This window comes from Quercus lobata, chromosome 10 (genome assembly GCF_001633185.2).
Source record: "Quercus lobata isolate SW786 chromosome 10, ValleyOak3.0 Primary Assembly, whole genome shotgun sequence".
Classification (NCBI taxonomy): Eukaryota; Viridiplantae; Streptophyta; class Magnoliopsida; order Fagales; family Fagaceae; genus Quercus; species Quercus lobata.
The window spans coordinates 42,412,452-42,419,449 of NC_044913.1; positions in this window are offsets into that span (position 1 = coordinate 42,412,452).

Below are 6,998 nucleotides of genomic sequence, written 5' to 3' on the forward strand. Positions count from 1 at the left end.
GTGTCTTTGATGATTGAGTTAACCATCTCAACGACATACGCCTTGTGGTTCACTAGTCTTTGGACAGGGCTAGAGACGATGGGACCATGGGTCGACATGAGGCCCTTGCTGGCGCCATGATAGGGAGGCGGAGGAGATTTTTGTGGCTAATCCTCTTAGTTTGTCTCAGCGGATTGACCCGTCGCCTTCTTGGTAGGACGGTCATCTTTGCCCGCGCCCTTCCTCTTGAGAGCAGCTTTGGAAGGGAGTGTTGCCTTAGGAGTAGAAGCTGACACTTCCCTTTGCTGCTAAAGGCGAGCGGCAATGGACTTCCTCACCATGGCCCTTCGTCTACCAGCATCCATCTCTTAAAAAAAAAAGATAACGAAAGAAACAAGGGAAATGAATGGACTAGAATAGATTGTCAAAAAATGAGCAAACGGACGGAAGGGAACTTACATTAATGAGCAAAAGTGTTTGTCGGGCTTCGACCGTTGACTCTAGACCACCACAGAAAGCGTAAAGGGTGTTAAGTGTGACCAAATCCTTCCACTTTCTCTTCTCATGCAGAATTGCCCAAACTCACTTGAGAAAACTCTTATGTTCTTCACTTATTTCCAGACGGACTTGAGATGAAAACAAATCAAAGGTAGTAGCTTAGTTACATAATTAAAACTAATGGGATAAAAGAAAACAGATGCCGACGACTCACCAGACTCGATTAAAAAACCCAAAGTGTTATCAAACCCATCAGGCATACTATCCCACTCTTCGGGTATACATACCTAGTTCGTACCCTGTACAAGGAAATACCTATTTTTCCAATTCCTATTAGAGTTGGGCATGTCTGACACCAACCTAAATGACGGTTTCTTGGCTAGAAAGTGATAAATACCCTTGGATGAGTGTATCTGCTAAGGCTTATAGTAGTAGAAAAACTCATCAAGAGTGAGGTGACGGTTGCCACCACTTAACTGGTCCCATATCACTTCGACCCTAATAAAGATCCTCCATGTATTCAGAGCAATTTGGCTGACGAATAGGCCTAAATAGTTAGCGAGCTGACGGTGTAGCTCCGTCAATGGCAACCTCAATCCAGCGGTGAATAGCATTGTACATGCCAACGTCCGCTAGCCTACCTGAGTAACATTTCTCAAACTTCTTGGCAATTGCAGGGGGATGTGTTCAGGAATTTGATAACAGTTGCAGAGATTGTTGAAAACCTTCAAGGACATGGTTGGGTTGAAGTCATTCACCGTCCGTATCAAGGGAAGGATGAAGGGTCTATGACTGCCTCTGTCTACTTGGCCTATAGCCCTATCACCTTCCCCATGATTTTCTCCCTCATCATTGTCACCTTCTTCTTCTTCACCCTCACCCTTTTCCCCATCCTTATCCTCCTCTTCTCCTTCCTCCTCATCCCCTTCTTATTCCTCCTCTTCCTCCTTAATAAGAGAATGGGCAGATGGTTCCCTTTCTGGGGACCATGTCAAATCCTCCACAGGCTCATGCCACGACTAATAGACTTCATAGTAGCCTGCAACTTCACAGACTGACGACAACTGTTCACTCGTCACTTCTCTATCACCTGACATTTATTCACCTACAAGCGACAGATGTATTCTAAGAACCTATTCATGTGACGGGTCTCTAAAAGCGACGACCAGCTAGAAAAGCAATAAATTGAAGTAGAGAAAAGAAAACTTACAAAGGGAGTCAATGGTTACTTGCTCGTCAAGACGACGAATGAACACAGAAGCAGTGACGGAACAGCTTAGGATCACAGCTCTCAAGAGATGAAAATAAAGTAAAAAATAAAAAAACTGATGAAAATAAAGTAAAAAATAAAAAAACTGAGGAAGAAGAACTATTTATAGGGCGAAGGGGCGTGGTATATGAAGCAATGCTTCTGATTAGAAACGAGGCCAATCCACAAGAGCCATGTGTCACTTAGCATTCATTATAAAAACTACCTACCCTATTAATGTCACAATTAATGCCCATAAAAACCCTTATTACTCAGAGATCCCTTAGGAATAGCTAAAGGAATTGCGGAGTAGGAGCAGTTGATAAGGGTATTTCTGTAATAAGATCAGGATCCTTAAACGACAAGCCTGTCAATGAAAAGGTATCATATTGACAAAATTTGACGGCCTTAAAAGAATCGTCAGCCCCAAAGGAACCTTCGGTCTCAAAAGAATCTAACTGAAACCTTGTACCTTACACTAGTAAGAGGCCGACGTGGCCCTGATAGATGGAGAAGCATACTGATGGGTCCTACGTGGCCTTACGTAATCTACACGCATATTCTTATATGGAAACATCTTGCGCACCACGCATAAAGACCCTACCACGCGATTTTCACCTTCCCAGAATGAAGAGTATCCCCAAGATCTTGATGACATTAACTCCACCTTCTCCCTATAAGGAAAATCCCAATATTCCTAGGATCTAGGTCTCCTCCACATCACTATATAAGCAACATGCCTTCTCCTTTCCCAGGTACGTAGAAAATCCCTAGCTCTCTTACTATAGAGTTCTTGGAGATTTCTCATTCACTAACTTAACTTTCGGAGTGCCTTTGGATGGTATCCCACCGGTACCTTCTGTTTGGTTCTTATTTTTTTATTCTCTAGGTACCCATCGATGCGATCAAGAACCATTAATTCACTAACGATTTTCGTGCATCATCAGCATTGCTTTTATAGTGTTCATGATTAATCTCGCAAATTTAGAGATAAATTATCAACGTTTGAGTTTGAGTTTAAGTTGGACTTGTTAGAAAGATAGAGTCTCACTCCTAGTTAAATTTGGACTAAACAAAAATAATTTTATTTTTAAAAAAATGATAATGATGTGGCAAGCTCTAGAGAGGTCAATAAAAAGTCAAAGGTTTCGGTTTTATATATAACTAGTCGCTAACCCATGCATCTCACGGGATAGTTAAATTTAAAATCACATATATTTTAAAAAAAACAAATAGAGAGTCCTGTATGAAAAAACTATTAATTAAAAGTTAATAGAAAAATTATTTTATAATTTAAAATAGTTTCCCATAGGTACTATATAGGTATCAACCAAGTAGGATGCATATTTTAAATAAATAAAAAAGAAAAAACTTTGTCTTCTAACTCTCACATGCACCAACACTATACCACCACCATATGCATAGAGGTTATTACACACCCTTATTTAGTTTCTTATCAATGTGAATTGCCACTTTTAATATGAATAATGCACCTCCTCACTCCATATTATTCTACTAATCAATCTGAGATTCCAAAATCAAGTATGAAACATCTAAACCATTCCCATATGGACTATACTTCTCCTTTTAAAAAAAAACAAAAAAAATTCCTATGGACTATATCACAACATTAATATAAAATTGATTATTGATGACAAGAAATTTGTGGTTTTGATGGTCAGGAATAAGTTCTTCTTCTTGTTATCGATGACAATTTTTTTTTTTTTTTTATCGAGGGTTTTATATATAACATACATAGTAGTACAAATTACACCAAGCAGTGACAAGCACTAACTAAAACTACTCTTGCACTCAGCAAAAAAAAAAAAAAAAAAAAAAAAACTACTCTAACAATTCCTTGCAAGAGTATTGTAATCATGTCAGTAAATTAATATCTATATTATTTTTTAATCTGTGAACTTTTCTTTTCTTTTCTTTTTTTTCCTTGAACAAAACCAAGTATTGAGCAATATACTATATGTCTATATCATTCAGCAAAAAAATAAACCCAGAAAAGAAAATTATTCAAAAGTACTTTATGCAAGAGAGAGATCATACCTATAATGAAGCAGCAAAGTGAACTATTTTTCTTTGATACCAACTCTGTTTAACACACATGACTATGTTGTAAGATAAAAGCTTTATATACAAAACAGACTTATAGTTGAAGATGAAGAACGAAATCGACTTTATTTTAATATACAGATTCAAATGGGCCAAGCTCAACACTATAAGGGCCCACTAGTCTGACTTTTCGCTTTTGCTTAAAAAAAGGGAGAACCAAAAAAAAAAAAAAAATTGATAGGATATGAACAAATAAATTGTAGTAGAATTTGGATTGTAATCAAATTAAGATTTTTATCAACTTAGAAATTATAGGAGAAGAAGATAATTACACGTTCAAGAGAAATAATAAATATATAAGATATAAAACCTAAAATAAAAAGAAAAAGAAAATAGTGGTGACGTGGAAAATTGTGAAAGTTCCAGAGGTTTCGATTTTATATGACTCTTCACAATTCATGCTAGGTTCGTTAATTCTGCTTCCAAAAATCTCTCTCAATGTTCTTGATTTTTGGTTCTTCATTTTGTGATTTTTAATTATTTTATATTTCATTCCTTTTTCAAAACATGGAAATAATAGCCTAAACTACTGGATGAGACTTTTGTGAATTTTGTCACTAAGGCACAAAATATATGAGAGCAAAATCTACATTAGGTTTGTAGCATATTAGTATTGACACAAATCCTTATTATGTCTTATATTAAAGCAAAACCATTTAGCACATGAATATGGGAGTAAGATGTATTGTATATGTATTATAGGATATTTTTATAAAATCTAAATTTGTTCTATATTGCACTAGATTAATGAGAATTTTACTGTTAGTACTGAGCAATGATTTCATTTATTTGGTTGCTGGTGATATTTGAGCTTTATGGCCTTTTTAAAACAAGGCTACTCTTGAATTAATTTGTATCTATGCTAATGGTGTATATACTAAGAATTTTAATACTAATGGTAGGCAAGCTTTTGATAAAATTAGGACAACTTTTTTTGGGGGCTGCAAAAGTAGAAAAAGAAAATTTTGGAAATGTGTAGTTATGTTAGGGGAGCTTTAGCTGTAAAGCCAAAGAGAAGAACAAAGCAATCCAAGAGAAACTCTTTGGGATACAATGTAGAGCCAACAACGTTATGATGGGGGAGCTTTAGTTGTAAAGCCAGAGAGAAAAATGAAGCAATCCAAGAGAAACTCTTTGGGATACAATGTAGAGTCAACAACATTATGCTTGCACCTATTTTCTCATATTTAGTATGATAATTTAAGCAAAAGTCTTATGAAGAAGGTTATTTATATTGATAAAATATAGTTAGTGAAGCTGCCCCTGACCAATTTAATAAGATTTTGTTGAGTTGATTTGCAAAACTCTTCAAATGTTATAAATTTTTGTTATTAGTGCATGTCGTATATTTTTACTTTTTGTTAGTGTTTCTTTTAGATGTGATATGTAATATTTTGATTTGAAATTTTACCCTTTTTGTTGTGTAGGCAATAACCAATGTTTAAACATCATATTATTTTTCAGAATTTTGTCGGTAGACTAAGAAATATGAGATGAGATCACTACACACACACACACACACACACACACACACACCCCTTGGTTGACCAACTCAAATCCTTTACATTCTAATGAATTATGTGTATTCCTTTGAATATTAGTGTCGTAATTAACCATTTTTGTGACTTATTCCTTAAAATCCATAGCAAAAAGGTCCATTTACCTTAACTAAATTTCTCTCAACCCTCCAAAAAAATTAATAGTGACATTCATTTTCTCACTGAATTGACCACTCCTTAATTGGAAAATTTTAGTATTTCTATGAACTTTCCTATGCATCGCACGAGTTAGCGACTAAAAAACTATTTTGTCTACAGATTTAAACAATTCTTTGTTTCTTGCTCTTTAATTGTACATTAGGATTTCAATCTTAGAAATTCCTATCCTTCATAGGAAACATTAAATTAGTGAATGGAAAATATCAATCAAATTAAATTTAAATTAAAATAGGATTCCAATCCATAACATCTCAATTATCATCGATATAAGCCTGTCAATAGAACATGTTAAAATTATGTTAGAGGATTGGACAGTGTATGAATTAGGCTTGAATATATTTATTATGCAACATCTTTGAATGGTAGATGAAAATTATAACATTAAACTTATATTTGGCTTACATGACAATTAGTTAGCAACATCATAGTTAGAAATAAGTCAAATAACTACTGGACATCATTGAAACCATAACAATTCTAAACCAATCAATTAAATAGCTATACAAAATCATTAAGGAAAAAAACCATGTATAAATTGTGAGCAGAAAAAGAAAAGATGAATCAAAGAGCACTAACAAAGCATTAATTAAGCAACTTCTCAAATTCCATCTCTAACTCTTTGTTTAATAATTAACAGCGGCTAAATTTCAGAAAACTAAATCAAAACCTAGAGTAGAATCACTCACTCACCAAAATCAAAAGCAAAATTCATTACTCAATCTGTTTGGAGTGTGATCAGTGTTCTAATTTTTACATAGGTACATGATTCGAGGATACAATTTCTCTGTTTATACAGAAATGCATAATGTGCTATTTGAATTTGATTACTTATTTACTTGTAAGCTCTAGACCCTGTTAAGATAAATTCCTTTGATCTACAGCTCACGTTGCCTCTACAGATCATGTTGCAAATCAAAATTCCAATTCAAATGCTTCTACAACTTTCAGATAAACTTGCAATGGATTTGGTTCAAACTATTGTATTTTATTTAAATTCAAATGTCTCATCATTATGTTTTATCCTTAGCTTCTATCTAATAATCTAATAGTTTTCTTTTGTTTGTTTACATATAATTTCAATTCAACTCATTTCCTCGTCTTGTAGTTGTATTACCAAATAAACCAGATATCAAAATACTAAAAATCTCTACCTACAAAATAGTACGAATTCAATTTTCAGCCAAGAAACATTAATAGAAGAGAAATAGTGTAGTGCAGAAAGTTTGAAACAGTGCAGTGTAGTGCAGATTTCAATGAAACAATGTAGTGTAGATTTTTGTGAAATAGTGCAGTGCAGAGCAGATTTTGGTTGTAAAAAAGTGCAAATTTTAGATGTAAAACACAGATTTTATGCTAATCCAGATTTAAACTCACTAAAAATAGAAAATTCAGATTTAATTTCCCTATAATTTTTACAAAACCATCTCAAG